Here is a 16584-nt window from a genome sequence, read left to right on the forward strand (position 1 = left end):
TTTAGACCAGAGCCCTATATAACACACTACTTTATACCAGAGCCCTATATAGTGCACTACTTTAGACCAGAGCCCTATATAGTGCACTACTTTAGACCAGAGCCCTATATAGTGCACTACTTTAGACCAGAGCCCTATATAGTGCACTACTTTAGACCTGAGCCCTATATAACACACTACTTTAGACCAGAGCCCTATATAGTACACTACTTCATACCAGAGCCCTATATAACACACTACTTTAGACCAGAGCCCTATATAGTACACTACTTTAGACCAGAGCCCTATATAGTGCACTACTTTAGACCAGAGCCCTATATAGTGCACTACTTTAGACCAGAGCCCTATATAGTGCACTACTTTAGACCAGAGCCCTATATAGTGCACTACTTTAGACCTGAGCCCTATAAAACACACTACTTTAGACCAGAGCCCTATATAGTACACTACTTTATACCAGAGCCCTATATAACACACTACTTTAGACCAGAGCCCTATATAGTACTAATTACTTTAGACCAGAGCTCCTATAGTGCACTACTAGGGACCAGAGCCCTATATAGTGCAATTACTTTAGACCAGAGCCATATATAGTAATTACTTAGACCAGAGCCCTATATAGTGCACTACTTTAGACCAGAGCCCATATAGTGTACTGCTTTAGACCAGAGCCCCATATAGTGCAATTACTTCTTTAATTCAGAGCCCTATATAGTGCACTACTTTAGACCCAGAGCCCTATATAGTGCACTACTTTAGACCAGAGCCCTATAGTGCCCACTTTTTCCCTATATAGTGCACTACTTTAGACCAGAGCCCTATAAGTGCCCTTTTATACCAGAGCTCTATATAACACACTACTTTAGACCAGAGCCCTATATAGTACACTACTTTATACCAGAGCCCTATATAACACTACTTTGTGACCAGAGCCCTATATAGTACACTACTTTAGACCAGAGCCCTATATAGTGCACTACTTTAGACCAGAGCCCTATATAGTGCACTACTTTAGACCAGAGCCATATATAGTGCACTACTTTAGGACCAGAGCCCTATATAGGCACTACTTAGACTGCATTCTATATAGTGCACTACTTAGACTAGAGCCCCATATAGTGCAATTACTCTAGACCAGAGCCCTATATACACTACTTTAGACCAGAGCCCTATATAGTACAATTACTTTAGACCAGAGCCCTATATAGTGCACTACTTTAGACCAGAGCCCTATATAGTGCACTACTTCTTATACCAGAGCCCTATATAACACACTACTTTAGACCAGAGCCCTATATAACACACAACTTTAGACCAGAGCCCTATATAGTGCACTACTTTAGACCAGAGCCCTATATAACACACAACTTTAGACCAGAGCCCTATATAGTACACTACTTTAGACCAGAGCCCTATATCACATTACTTTAGACCAGAGCCCTATATAGTGCACTACTTTAGACCTGAGCCCCATATAGTGCCCTACTTTAGACCAGAGCCCTATATAGTGCACTACTTAGACCAGAGCCCTATATAACACATTACTTTAGACCAGAGCCCTATATAGTGCACTACTTTATACCAGAGCCCTATAGTGCACTACTTTAGACCAGAGCCCTATATAGTGTACTACTTTAGACCAGAGCCCTATATAGTGCACTACTTTAGACCAGAGTTCTATATAGTGCACTACTTTAGACCAGACCCCTATATAGTGCACTACTTTGTGACCAGAGCCCTATATAACACACTACTTTAGACCAGAGCCCTATATAGTGCACTACTTAGACCAGAGCCCTATATAGTGCACTACTTTATACCAGAGCCCTATATAACACACTACTTTGTGACCAGAGCCCTATATAACACACAACTTTAGACCAGAGCCCCTATGTAAGGCACTACTTTATACCAGAGCCCTATATAGTACACTACTTTAGGGACCAGAGCCTCTATATAGTGCACTACTTTAGACCAGAGCCCTATATAGTGTACTACTTTAGACCAGAGCCCTATATAGTGCACTACTTAGACTCAGAGCCCTATATAGTGCACTACTTTAGACCAGAGCCCTATATAGTGCACTACTTTAGACCAGAGCCCTATATAGTACATTACTTTAGACCAGAGCCCTATATAGTACACTACTTTAGACCAGAGCCCTATATAGTGCACTACTTAGATTCAGAGCCCTATATAGTGCACTACTTTATACCAGAGCCCTATATAACACACTACTTTGACCAGAGCCCTATATAACACACAACTTTAGACAGAGCCCTATATAGTGCACACTTTTAGACCAGAGCCCTATATAACACACAACTTTAGACCAGAGCCCTATATAGTACACTACTTTAGACCAGAGCCCTATATAACACATTACTTTAGACAGAGCCCTATATAGTGCACTACTTTAGACCAGAGCCCCATATAGTGCCCTACTTTAGACCAGAGCCCTATATAGTGCACTACTTTAGACCAGAGCCCTATATAACACATTACTTTAGACCAGAGCCCTATATAGTGCACTACTTTATACCAGAGCCCTATATAGTGCACTACTTTAGACCAGAGCCCTATATAGTGTACTACTTTAGACCAGAGCCCTATATAGTGCACTACTTTAGACCAGAGCCCTATATAGTGCACTACTTTAGACCAGACCCCTATATAGTACACTACTTTATACCAGAGCCCTATATAGTGCACTACTTTAGACCAGAGCCCTATATAACACACTATTTGTGACCAGAGCCCTATATAGTACACTACTTTAGACCAGAGCCCTATATAGTGCACTACTTTAGACCAGAGCCCTATATAGTTCACTACTTTAGACCAGAGCCCTATATAACACACTACTTTAGACCAGAGCCCTCTATATAGTACACTACTTCATACCAGAGCCCTATATAACACACTACTTTAGACCAGAGCCCTATATAGTATACTACTTTAGACCAGAGCCCTATATAGTGCACTACTTTTAGACCAGAGCCCTATATAGTGCATTACTTTATACCAGAGCCCTATATAGTGCAATTACTTTAGAACAGAGCCCTATATAGTGCACTACTTGTGACCAGAGCCCTATAAAACACACTACTTTAGACCAGAGCCCTATATAGTACATACTACTATACCGAGCCCTATATATAACACACTACTTAGACCAGAGCCCTATATACACTCACTTTAGACCAGAGCCCTATATAGTGCACTACTTTATACCAGAGCCCTATATAGTGCAATTACTTTAGACCAGAGCCCTATATAGTGCACTACTTTAGACCAGGAGCCCTATAGTGCAATTACTTTAGACCAGAGCCCTATATAGTGCAATTACTTAGACCAGAGCCCTATAAAACACACTACTTTTTGCATTGTGAGCCCTCATATAGTACATTACTTTATACCAGAGCCCTATATAGTGCACTACTTTAGACTAGAGCCCATATAGTGCCCTCTACTTAGACCAGAGCCCTCATATAGTGCATTACTTTTAGACCAGAGCCCTATATAGTGTACTACTTTGTGACCAGAGCCCTATAAAACACACTACTTTAGACCAGAGCCCTATATAGTACACTACTGTATACCAGAGCCCTATATAGTGCACTACTTTGTGACCAGAGCCCCATATAGTGCCCTACTTTAGACCAGAGCCCTATATAGTGCACTACTTTAGACCAGAGCCCTATATAGTGTACTACTTTAGACCAGAGCCCTATATAGTGCACTACTTATACCAGAGCCCTATATAACACACTACTTTAGAATGGAGCCCTATATAGTGCAATACTTTATAGTGCAGAGCCCTATATAACACACTACTTAGACCAGAGCCCTATATAACACACTACTTTAGACCAGAGCCCTATATAGTGCACTACTTTAGACCAGAGCCCTATATAGTGCACTACTTAGACCAGAGCCCTATATAGTGTACTACTTTAGACCAGAGCCCTATAGTGCTTTCTACTTTAGACCAGAGCCCTATATAGTGTACTACTTTAGACCAGACCCCTATATAGTGCACTACTTTAGACCAGAGCCCTATATAACACACTACTTAGACCAGAGCCCTATATAGTGCACTACTTAGACCAGAGCCTATGTATAGTACACTACTTTAGACCAGAGCCCTATATAGTACACTACTTTAGACCAGAGCCCTATAGTGCACTACTTTAGACCAGAGCCCTATATAGTGCACTACTTTATACCAGAGCCCTATATAACACACTACTTTAGACCAGAGCCCTATATAACACACAACTTTAGACCAGAGCCCTATATAGTGCACTACTTTATACCAGAGCCCCATATAGTGCACTACTTTTTTAGACCAGAAAGCTATATAGTGCACTACTTTAGACCAGAGCCCTATATAGTACACTACATGACAAGAGCCCCATATAGTGCACTACTTTAGACCAGAGCCCTATATAACACACTACTTTAGACCAGAGCCCTATATAGTACACTACTTTGTGACCAGACCCTATATAGTGCACTACTTTAGACCAGAGCCCTATATAGTTCACTACTTTAGACCAGAGCCCTATATAACACACTATTTAGTGACCAGAGCCCTATATATAGTACACTACTTCATACCAGAGCCCTATATAACACACTACTTTAGACCAGAGCCCTATAGTACACTACTTTAGACCAGAGCCCTATATAGTGCACTACTTTAGACCAGAGCCCTATAGTGCACTACTTAGACCAGAGCCCTATATAGTGCACTACTTTAGACCAGAGCCCTATATAGTGTACTACTTTCAGAGCCCTATATAGTGCTCTACTTTAGACCAGAGCCCTATATAGTGCACTACTTTAGACCAGACCCCTATATAGTGCACTACTTTAGACCAGAGCCCTATATAACACACTACTTTAGACCAGAGCCCTATATAGTGCACTACTTTAGACCAGAGCCCTATATAGTACACTACTTTAGACCAGAGCCCTATATAGTACACTACTTTAGACCAGAGCCCTATATAGTGCATTACTTTAGACCAGAGCCCTATATAGTGCACTACTTTATACCAGAGCCCTATATAACACACTACTTTAGACCAGAGCCCTATATAACACACAACTTTAGACCAGAGCCCTATATATTGCACTACTTTATACCAGAGCCCCATATAGTGCACTACTTTAGACCAGAGCCCTATAGTGCACTACTTTAGACCAGAGCCCTATATAGTACACTACTTTAGACCAGAGCCCCATATAGTGCACTACTTTAGACCAGAGCCCTATATAACACACTACTTTGACCAGAGCCCTATATAGTACACTACTTTAGACCAGAGCCCTATATAGTGCACTACTTAGACCAGAGCCCTATATAGTGCACTACTTTATACCAGAGCCCTATATAACACACTACTTTAGACCAGAGCCCTATATAACACACAACTTTAGACCAGAGCCCTATATATTGCACTACATTTATACCAGAGCCCCATATAGTGCACTACTTTAGACCAGAGCCCTATATAGTGCTACTTTAGACCAGAGCCCTATAGTACACTACTTTAGACCAGAGCCCCATATAGTGCACTACTTTAGACCAGAGCCCTATATAACACACTACTTTAGACCAGAGCCCTATATAGTACACTACTTTTAGACCAGAGCCCTATATAGTGCACTACTTTAGACCAGAGCCCTATATAGTTCACTACTTTAGACCAGAGCCCTATATAACACACAACTTTAGACCAGAGCCCTATATAGTACACTACTTCATACCAGAGCCCTATATAACACACTACTTTAGACCAGAGCCCTATATAGTACACTACTTTAGACCAGAGCCTATATAGTGCACTTTTTAGACCAGAGCCCTATAGTGCACTACTTTAGACCAGAGCCCTATATAGTGCACTACTTTTAGACTCAGAGCCCTATATAGTGCACTACTTTAGACCAGAGCCCTATATAGTGCACTACTTTAGACCAGAGCCCTATAAAACACACTACTTTAGACCAGAGCCCTATATAGTACACTACTTTATACCAGAGCCCTATATAACACACTACTTTAGACCAGAGCCCTATATAGTACACTACTTTAGACCAGAGCCCTATATAGTGCACTACTTTAGACCAGAGCCCTATATAAAACTACTTTAGACCAGAGCCATATATAGTTCTACTATAGACCAGAGCCCTATATAGTGCACTACTTTTAGACCAGAGCCCTATATAGTGCACTACTTTAGACCACAGCCCTATATAGTACACTACTTAGACCAGAGCCCCATATAGTGCACTACTTTAGACCAGAGCCCTATATAACACACTACTTTAGACCAGAGCCCTATATAGTACACTACTTTAGACCAGAGCCCTATATAGTGCACTACTTAGACCAGAGCCCTATATAGTGCACTACTTTTAGACCAGAGCCCTATATAGTGCACTACTTTTTAGACCAGAGCCCTATAGTAGTTCACTACTTTTAGACCAGAGCCCTATATAACACACTACTTTAGACCAGAGCCCTATATAGTACACTACATCATACCAGAGCCCTATATAACACACTACTTTAGACCAGAGCCCTATATAGTGCACTACTTTAGACCAGAGCCCTATATAGTGCACTACTTAGACCAGAGCCCTATATAGTGCACTACTTTAGACCAGAGCCCTATAGTGCCTACTTTAGACCAGAGCCCTATAAAACACACTACTTTAGACCAGAGCCCTATATAGTACACTACTTTATACCAGAGCCCTATATAGTGCAACTACTTTAGACCAGAGCCCCATATAGTGCCCTACTTTAGACCAGAGCCCTATATAGTGCAATTACTTTAGACCAGAGCCCTATATAAGTGCACTACTTTATACCAGAGCCCTATATAACACACTACTTTAGACCAGAGCCCTATATAGTGCAATACTTTATACCAGAGCCCTATATAACACACTACTTTAGACCAGAGCCCTATATAACACACTACTTTAGACCAGAGCCCTATATAGTGCACTACTTTAGACCAGAGCCCTATATAGTGCACTACTTTAGACCAGAGCCCTATATAGTGTACTACTTTAGACCAGAGCCCTATATAGTGCACTACTTAGACCAGAGCCCTATATAGTGCACTACTTTAGACCAGACCCCTATATAGTTACTACTTTAGACCAGAGCCCTATATAACACACTACTTAAGACCAGAGCCCTATATAGTGCACTACTTTAGACCAGAGCCCTATATAGTACACTACTTTAGACCAGAGCCCTATATAGTACACTACTTTAGACCAGAGCCCTATATAGTGCACTACTTTAGACCAGAGCCCTATATAGTGCACTACTTTATACCAGAGCCCTATATAACACACTACTTTAGACCAGAGCCCTATATAACACACAACTTTAGACCAGAGCCCTATATAGTGCACTACTTTATACCAGAGCCCCATATAGTGCACTACTTAGACCAGAGTTCTATATAGTGCACTACTTCTTAGACCAGAGCCCTATATAGTACACTACTTTAGACCAGAGCCCCATATAGTGCACTACTTTAGACCAGAGCCCTATATAACACACTACTTTAGACCAGAGCCCTATATAGTGCACTACTTTATACCAGAGCCCTATATAACACACTACTTTAGACCAGAGCCCTATATAACACACAACTTTAGACCAGAGCCCTATATAGTGCACTACTTTATACCAGAGCCCTATATAGTACACTACTTAGACCAGTCTCAACCCCGGTCTCAACCCCAGTCTCAGCCCCAGTCTCAGGCTCAGCCCCAGTCTCAGCCCTGGTCTCAGTCTCAGTCTCAGCCCCAGTTTCAGCCTTCAGCCTCAGGCTCAGTCTCAGTCTCAGCCCCAGCTTAAGCCCCAGGCCCAGCCCCAGTCTCAGCCCCAGTCTCAGCCCCAGTCTCAGCTCCCAGTCTCAACCCCAGTCTCAACCCCGGTCTCAACCCCGGGTCTCAACCCCAGTCTCAGCCCCAGTCTCAGCCCAAGTCTCAGCTCCAGTCTCAGCCCCAGTCTCAGCCCCAGTCTCAGCCCCAGGCTCAACCCCAGTCTCAACCCCAGCTCAACCTCAGGCTCCAACCCCAGTCCCAGTGCCAGTCCCAGACTCCAGTCTCAGTCTCAGTCTCAACCCCAGTCTCAACCCCGGTCTCAACCCCCCGGTCTCAACCCCAGTCTCAACCCAAGTCTCAGCCCCAGTCTCAGCTCCCAGTCTCAGCCCCAGTCTCAACCCCAGTTCAACCTCGGTCTCAACCCCGTCTCAACCCCAGTCTCAGCCCCAGTCTCAGCCAAGCCTCAGCCCCAGTCTCAGCCCCAGTCTCAGCCCCAGGCTCAACCCCCCAGTCTCAACCCCAGGCTCAACCCCAGGCTCAACCCCAGTCCCAGTGCCAGTCCCAGAGACTCAGTCTCAGTCTCAGTCTCAACCTAGTCTCAACCCGGGGCTCTCAACTCTCGGTCCCAACCCCAGTCTCAGTCCCAGTCTCAGTCTCAGCTCCCAGTCTCAGTCTCAGTCTCAGCCTCAGCCCTCAGCCCCCAGTCTCAGCTCTAACCCCAGTCTCAGTCCCAGTCTCAGTCTCAGCCCAGTCTCAGTCTCAGCCTCAGCCTCAACCCCAGTCTCAACCCTCCCCAGTCTCAGGTCCTGGGTGGCCCAGTCTCAGCCTCAGTCCCAGTCTCTGTCCCAGTCTCAGTCCAGTCCCAGTCTCAGCCCAGTCCCAGTCCCAGTCTTCAGTCTCAGTCCTGGTCTCAGTCTCAGCCCTAGTCTCTGGTCCCAGGCCTCCCAGCCTCAGCCCCCAGTCTCAGTCTCAGCTTGTCTCCCAGTTTAAGCCCCAGACTCAGTCTCGTGTCCAGCCCCCAGTCTCAGCCCCAGTCTCAGACCTAGTCTCAACCCCAGTCTCAGTCTCAACCCTAGTCCCAACCTCCCGGTCTCAACCCCGGTCTCAACTCCCCGGTCTCAACCCCAGTCCCAGCCCCAGTCTCAGCCCCCAGTCTCAGGCTCAGCCCCAGTCTCAGCCCCAGGCTCAACCCCAGTCTCAGTCCCAGGCCCAGTCTCATACTCAGTCTCAGCCTCAGTCTCAGTCTCAGCCCCCAGTCTCAGCCTCAGTCTCAGCCCCAGTTTCAGCCCCGGTCTCAGCCTCAGCCTCGGGCTCAGCCCCAGTCTCAGCCCTGGTCCAGTCTCCAGTCTCAGCCCCAGTTTCAGCCCCAGATCTCAGTCTCAACCCTAGTCTCAGCCCAGTCTCTCTGTCTGTCTCAACTCCAGTCTCAGTCTCAGCCCCAGTCTCAACCCCAGTCTCAGCCCCAGTCTCGGCCTAAGTCTCAGCCCCAGTCTCAGCCCCAGTCTCAGCCCCAGTCTCAGCCCCAGTCTCAGTCCCAGTCTCAGCCCAGGCTCAACCCCAGTCCTCAAACCCCAGGCTCAACCCAGCTCAACCCCAGTCCCAGTCCCAGACTCAGTCTCAGTCTCAGTCTCAGCTCCAGTCTCAGCCCGGTCTCAACTCCCGGGTCTCAAACCCAGTCTCAGCCCCAGTCTCAGGCTCAGCCCCAGTCCCCAGGCTCAGCCCCAGTCTCAGTCTCAGCCTCAGCCTCAGCCCCAGTCCCAGCCCGGTCTCAGTCTCAGTCTCAGCCCAAGTTTCAGCCTCAGCCTCAGGCTCAGTCTCAGTCTCAGCCCCAGTTTAAGCCCCAGGCTCAGCCCCAGTCTCAGCCCCAGTCTCAGCCCCAGTCTCAGCCCCAGGCTCAACCCGATCTCAACCCCAGGCTCAACCCCAGGCTCAGCAGTCCCAGTCCCCAGTCCCAGTCTCAGTCTCAGTCTCAACCTCCCAGTCTCAGCCCCGGTCTCAACCCCCCAGTCTCAGTCCCAGTCTCAGTCTCAGCCCCCAGTCTCAGTCTCAGTCTCAGCCTCAACCTCAGCCCCAGTCTCAGCCTCAGCCCCAGTCTCAGCCCCAGTCTCAGCCCCAGTCTCAGCCCAGTCTCAGCCCCAGGCTCAACCCCCAGTCTCAACCCCAGGCTCAACCCCAGGCTCAACCCCCAGTCCCAGTGCCAGTCCCAGACTCAGTCTCAGTTCCCAGTCTCAGCCCCAGTCTCAGCCCCGGTCTCAACCCCGGTCTCACCCCAGTCTCAGCCCAAGTCTCAGCCCCAGTCTCAGCCCCAGTCTCAGCCCCAGTCTCAACCCAGTCTCACCCCCCGGTCTCAGCCCCGGTCTCAACCCCAGTCTCAGCCCCAGTCTCAGCCCAAGTCTCAGCCCCAGTCTCAGCCCCAGTCTCAGCCCCAGGCTCACCCCCAGTCTCAACCCCAGGCTCAGCCCCAGGCTCAACCCCAGTCCCAGTGCCAGTCCCAGACTCAGTCTCAGTCTCAGTCTCAACCCCAGTCTCAACCTCCCCGGTCTCAACTCCCCGGTCTCAACCCCAGTCTCAGTCCCAGTCTCAGTCTCAGCCCCAGTCTCAGTCTCAGTCTCAGCCTCAGCCCCAGTCTCAGCCTCAACCCCAGTCTCTCAGTCCCAGTCTCAGTCTCAGCCCCAGTCTCAGTCTCAGCCTCAGCCTCAACCCCAGTCTCAACCCCAGTCTCAGTCCAGGCCCAGTCTCAGCCTCAGCCCCAGTCTCTGTCCCAGTCTCAGTCCCAGTCTCAGTCTCAGTCTCAGTCCCAGTCCCAGTCTCAGTCTCAGTCCCAGTCTCAGTCTCAGCCCCAGTCTCAGTCTCAGCCTCAGTCTCAGTCTCAGCCCCAGTCTCAGTCCCAGTCTCCAGTCTCAGTCTCAGTTTCAGCCCCAGTTTAAGCCCCAGACTCAGTCCCAGTCTCAGCCCAGTCTCAGCCCCAGTCTCAGACTCAGTCTCAACCCCAGTCTCAGTCTCAACCCCAGTCTCAACCCCGGTCTCAGCCCCGGTCTCAACCCCGGTCTCAACCCCAGTCTCAGCCCCAGTCTCAGCCCCAGTCTCAGGCTCAGCCCCAGTCTCAGCCCCAGGCTCAACCCCAGTCTCAGTCCCAGGCCCAGTCTCATACTCAGTCTCAGCCTCAGTCTCAACCCCGGTCTCAGCCCCGGTCTCAACCCCGGTCTCAACCCCAGTCTCAGCCCCCAGTCTCAGCCCCAGTCTCAGGCTCAGCCCCAGTCTCAGCCCCAGGCTCAACCCCTCCCCAGTCTCAGTCCCAGGCCCAGTCTCATACTCAGTCTCAGCCTCAGTCTCAGTCTCAGCCCCAGTCTCAGCCTCAGTCTCAGCCCCAGTTTCAGCCCCGGTCTCAGCCTCAGCCTCAGGCTCAGCCCCAGTCTCAGCCCTGGTCCAGTCTCAGTCTCAGCCCCAGTTTCAGCCCCAGTCTCAGTCTCAGCCTAGTCTCAGCCCCAGTCTCTGTCTGTCTCAACTCCCAGTCTCAGTCTCAGCCCCAGTCTCAACCCCAGTCTCAACCCCAGTCTCAGCCCCAAGTCTCAGCCCCAGTCTCAGCCCCAGTCTCAGCCCCAGTCTCAGCCCCAGTCTCAGTCCCAGTCTCAGCCCCAGGCTCAACCCCAGTCTCAACCCCAGGCTCAACCCCAGGCTCAACCCCAGTCCCAGTCCCAGACTCAGTCTCAGTCTCAGTCTCAACTCCAGTCTCAACCCGGTCTCAACCCCCCGGTCTCAAACCCAGTCTCAGCCCCAGTCTCAGGCTCAGCCCCAGTCTCAGGCTCAGCCCCAGTCTCAGTCTCAGCCTCAGCCTCAGCCCCAGTCTCAGCCCCGGTCTCAGTCTCAGTCTCAGCCCAAGTTTCAGCCTCAGCCTCAGGCTCAGTCTCAGTCTCAGCCCCAGTTTAAGCCCCAGGCTCAGCCCCAGTCTCAGCCCCAGTCTCAGCCCCAGTCTCAGCCCCAGTCTCAGCCCCAGGCTCACCCCCAGTCTCAACCCCAGGCTCAACCCCAGGCTCAGCCCCAGTCCCAGTCCCAGTCCCAGTCTCAGTCTCAGTCTCAACCCCAGTCTCAACCCCGGTCTCAACTCCCGGTCTCAACCCCAGTCTCAGTCCCAGTCTCAGTCTCAGCCCCAGTCTCAGTCTCAGCCTCAACCTCAGCCCCAGTCTCAGCCTCAGCCCCAGTCTCAGCCCCCCAGGCTCAGCCCAGTCTCAGCCCCAGTCTCAGTCCCAGGCCCAGTCTCATGCTCAGTCTCAGCCTCAGTCTCAGTCTCAGTCTCAGCCCCAGTCTCAGCCTCAGTCTCAGCCCCCAGTTTCAGCCCCGGGGTCTCAGCCTCAGGCTCAGCCCCAGTCTCAGCCCTGGTCCAGTCTCAGTCTCAGCCCCAGTTTCAGCCCCAGTCTCAGTCTCAACCCTAGTCTCAGCCCCAGTCTCTGTCTGTCTCAACTCCAGTCTCAGTCTCAGCCCCAGTCTCAGCCCAAGTCTCAGCCCCCAGTCTCAGCCCCAGTCTCAGCCCCAGTCTCAGCCCCAGGCTCAACCCCAGTCTCAACCCCAGGCTCAACCCCAGGCTCAACCCCAGTCCCAGTCCCAGACTCAGTCTCAGTCTCAGTCTCAGCCCCAGTCTCAGCCCCGGTCTCAACCCCCGGTCTCAACCCCAGTCTCAGCCCCAGTCTCAGGCTCAGCCCCAGTCTCAGGCTCAGCCCCAGTCTCAGTCTCAGCCTCAGCCTCAGCCTCAGCCTCAGCCCCAGTCTCAGCCTCAGCCCCAGTCTCAGCCCGGTCTCAGTCTCAGTCTCAGCCCCAGTTTCAGCCTCAGCCTCAGTCTCAGTCTCAGCCCCAGTTTAAGCCCCAGGCTCAGCCTCAGTCTCAGTCCCAGTCTCAGCCCAGTCTCAACCCCAGTCTCAGCCCAAGTCTCAGCCCAGTCTCAGCCCCAGTCTCAGTCTCAACCCCAGTCTCAGCCCCGGTCCTCCCCCGGTCTCAACCCCAGTCTCAGCCCCAGTCTCAGCCCCAGTCTCAGCCCCAGTCTCAGCCCCAGGCTCAACCCCAGTCTCAACCCCAGGCTCAACCCCAGGCTCAACCCCAGTCCCAGTCCCAGTCCCCGACTCAGTCTCAGTCTCAGTCTCAACTCCCAGTCTCAACCTCCCGGTCTCAACCCCGGTCTCAACCCCAGTCTCAGTCCCAGTCTCAGTCTCAGCCCCAGTCTCAGTCTCAGTCTCAGCCTCAGCCTCAGCCTCAGCCTCAGCCTCAGCCCCAGTCTCAGCCTCAGCCCCAGTCTCAGCTCCCCGGTCTCAGTCTCAGTCTCAGCCCCCAGTTTCAGCCTCAGCCTCAGGCTCAGTCTCAGTCTCAGCCCCAGTTTAAGCCCCAGGCTCAGCTGATCTCAGTCCCAGTCTCAGCCCCAGTCTCAGCCCCAGTCTCAGACTCAGTCTCAACACCCAGTCTCAGTCTCAGTCTCAACCCCAGTCTCACCCCGGTCTCACCCCGGTCTCAACTCCCAGTCTCAACCCCCAGTCTCAGCCCCAGTCTCAGGCTCAGCCCCAGTCTCAGGCTCAGCCCCAGTCTCAGGCTCAGCCCCAGTCTCAGGCTCAGCCCCAGTCTCAGCCCCAGGCTCAACCTCCCAGTCTCAACCCCCAGTCTCAGTCCCAGGCCCAGTCTCAGCCTCAGTCTCAGTCTCAGCCCCCAGTCTCAGCTCCAGTCTCAGCCCCAGTTTCAGTCCCGGGTCTCAGCCTCAGCCTCTAGGCTCAGTCTCAGTCTCAGCCCCAGTTTCCCAAGCCCCAGGCTCAGCCCCAGTCTCAGTCCCAGTCTCAGCCCCAGTCTCAACCCCAGTCTCAACCCAAGTCTCAGCCCCCAGTCTCAGCCCCAGTCTCAGCCCCAGTCTCAGTCTCAACCCCAGTCTCAGCCCCGGTCTCAACCCCGTCTCAACCCCAGTCTCAGCCCCAGTCTCAGCCCCAGTCTCGGCCCAGGCTCAGCCCCAGTCTCTGACCCCAGGCTCAACCCCAGGCTCAACCTCCCAGTCCCAGTCCCAGTCCCAGACTCAGTCTCTAGTCTCAGTCTCAATCCCCATCTAACCCCGGTCTCAACCCCGGTCTTAACCCCCAGTCTCAGTCCCAGTCTGGGGGCCCCAGCCCCAGTCTCAGTCTCAGTCTCAGCCTCAGCCTCAGCCCTCAGCCTCAGCCTCAGCCCCAGTCTCAGCCTCAGCCCCAGTCTCAGCCCCGGTCTCAGTCTCAGTCTCAGCCCCAGTTTCAGCCTCAGCCCCAGGCTCCACTCCCCAGTCTCAACCCCAGGCTCAACCCCCCAGGCTCAACCCCCAGTCCCAGTCCCAGACTCAGTCTCAGTCTCAACCCCCAGTCTCAACCCCGGTCCCAGCCCCCAGTCTCAGGCTCGGCCCACAGTCTCAGGCTCAGCCCCAGTCTCCAGTCTCAGCCCCTTCTCAGTCTCAGCCCCAGTCTCAGCCCCCAATCTCAGCTTCAGTCTCAGCCCCAGTCTCAGCCCCAGTCTCAGTCTGTCTCAGTCTCAACTCCAGTCTCGCCCCCGTCTGTCCCAGCCTCCCAGTCTCAGCCCCAAGTCTCAGCCCTAGTCTCAGTCTCAACTCCGGTCTCAGTCTCCAGTCCCAGTCTCAGTCCCAGTCTCAGTCCCAGTCTCAGCCCCAGTCTCAGCCCCAGTCTCAGCTTCAGTCTCAGCTTCAGCCCAGTCTCAGCCCCTTCTCAGTCTCAGCCCCAGTTTCAGTCCTCCAGTCTCAGCCCCAGTCTCAGCCCATCTCAGCCCCAGTCTCAGCCTCAGCCCCAGCCTCAGCCCCAGCCTCAGCCCCAGTCTCAGCCCCAGTCCCAGTCCCAGTCTCAGCCCCAGTCTCAGTCCCAGCCCGTCTCAGTCTCAGCCCCAGTCCCAGTCTCACCCCAGTCTCAGCTTCGGTCCAGTCTCAGCCCCAGTCTCAGTCCCAGCCCGTCTCAGTCTCAGCCCCAGTCCCAGTCTCAACCCCAGTCTCAGCTTCAGTCTCAGCCTCAGCCCCAGCCTCAGCTCGTCTCAGCCCCAGCCTCAGCCCCAGTCTCAGCCCCAGTCTCCAGTCCCGTACAGCACAGCTGAACGGGGACAGAGCCTCTAGCCCTGGTCACGTGTGCACTGGTGAATAGAGTGCTGTTCACTTTTAACAAAGGGGCACAGCTGTTAATTGAAATGCATTCCAGGTGACTACCTCATGATGCTGGTTGAGAGAATGCCAAGATCAAATCAAATCAAATTGATTTATATAGCCCTTCGTACATCAGCTGATATCTCAAAGTGCCGTACCCAGAAACCCAGCCTAAAACCCCAAACAGCAAGCATTGCAGGTTTAGAAGCAAAGAGTGTGCAAAGCTGTCATCAAGGCAAAAGAGTGGCTATTTGAATAATCCAAATATATGGTTTGATGATTTTGTTTAACACTTTTTGGTTACTACATGATTCCATATGTGTAATTTCATAGTTTTGATGTCTTCACTATTATTCTACATTGTAGAAAATAGTACAAATAAGAAAACCTGGAATGAGTTGGTGTGTCAAACTATTGACCGGTAGTGTATTCCATTGATTGTTGAAGAATAGAACTCATAAATGAATGATTGAAGAATAGAGACTTATAAATGCCTCATGAGTTTAGTTCAACTGTTACACTCCATCAGAAACCAAAATATAAACTTGTTTTACTCCATGTTTGTAAACATTGGTTATAACATGGTTATCATGTTGATATCATGGATGGTCAGTCCTGTATAGTCTCATAACATGGTTATAACTATAATGTTGATATCATGGATGGTCAGTCCTATGTAGCTTCATAACATGGTTATAACTATAATGTTGATATCATGGATGGTCAGTCCTGTATATTCTCATAACATGGTTATAACCATAATGTTGATATCATGAATGGTCAGTCCTGTATATTCTCATAACATGGTTATAACTATAATGTTGATATCATGGATGGTCAGTCCTGTATAGCCTCATAACATGGTTATAACTATAATGTTGATATCATGGATGGTCAGTCCTGTATAGTCTCATAACATGGTTATAGCTATAATGTTGATATCATGGATCAGATCAGTCCTGTATAGCCTCATAACATGGTTATAACTATAATGTTGATATCATGGATGGTCAGTCCTGTATAGTCTCATAACATGGTTATAACTATAATGTTGATATCATGGATGGTCAGTCCTTGCGTCCATAGCTCTGTCTATTAATCTGAGAGTGATTACATTTCTCCAGGCCCCATCCCTCAGGTTTTTACCAAAACAGAGGTCAGGCGACCATTTTGTTATTGTTTCTTCTGTGGATTTGCCCTTTAAACAGCTGTATATTATCAAGATATCAAAGTGTCACCAACCAAAAGGTAAACAATATGCTGATAGCGAATGCAGCATATGGCCACAGATAGAGCAATGAGCGTTTCCTCTCACTACCAAATATGGTGCAGAGAGGAAGCCCAGTGGCCGGCAGTGGGAGAAGATGAAGCTACACCGATTTTGGCTAAAATTATGCACATTTTCTCATCAATGAAACATTTGATCTCCATACAGTCTTCTGTTTCCAAAACTAGAATCTATAACAAACATAGTGCACTAAGTTTGGTAGACTTGACTTACCTAAGTTTTTATAGAGATTAATTTGTTTAGGACGAGTGCACTAGAAAGTGGGCGTTTTCCTAATGAACTTCATGCATATTCAATAAGG

The 16584-nt window shown here is 50.1% G+C and overlaps 1 long non-coding RNA gene across 4 annotated transcripts; it reads right to left on the minus strand.

Moving 5' to 3' along the window:
• Positions 1 to 35: 35 nt before the first annotated feature.
• Positions 36 to 7115, minus strand: LOC127922353 (uncharacterized). 4 transcript variants are annotated; one of them, XR_008111049.1, is made up of 3 exons: positions 7006 to 7108; positions 308 to 397; positions 36 to 157 (listed from the first exon to the last, which is right to left on the minus strand). It is a non-coding gene; the product is annotated as an uncharacterized LOC127922353 (long non-coding RNA). The 4 variants fall into 4 exon arrangements; XR_008111048.1 differs by having other exon boundaries at positions 48 to 157; positions 278 to 397; positions 7036 to 7115; XR_008111047.1 differs by having other exon boundaries at positions 48 to 157; positions 278 to 397; positions 7006 to 7115.
• Positions 7116 to 16584: the final 9469 nt, after the last annotated feature.

Source organism: Oncorhynchus keta, unplaced genomic scaffold (genome assembly GCF_023373465.1).
Source record: "Oncorhynchus keta strain PuntledgeMale-10-30-2019 unplaced genomic scaffold, Oket_V2 Un_contig_25410_pilon_pilon, whole genome shotgun sequence".
Classification (NCBI taxonomy): domain Eukaryota; kingdom Metazoa; phylum Chordata; class Actinopteri; order Salmoniformes; family Salmonidae; genus Oncorhynchus; species Oncorhynchus keta.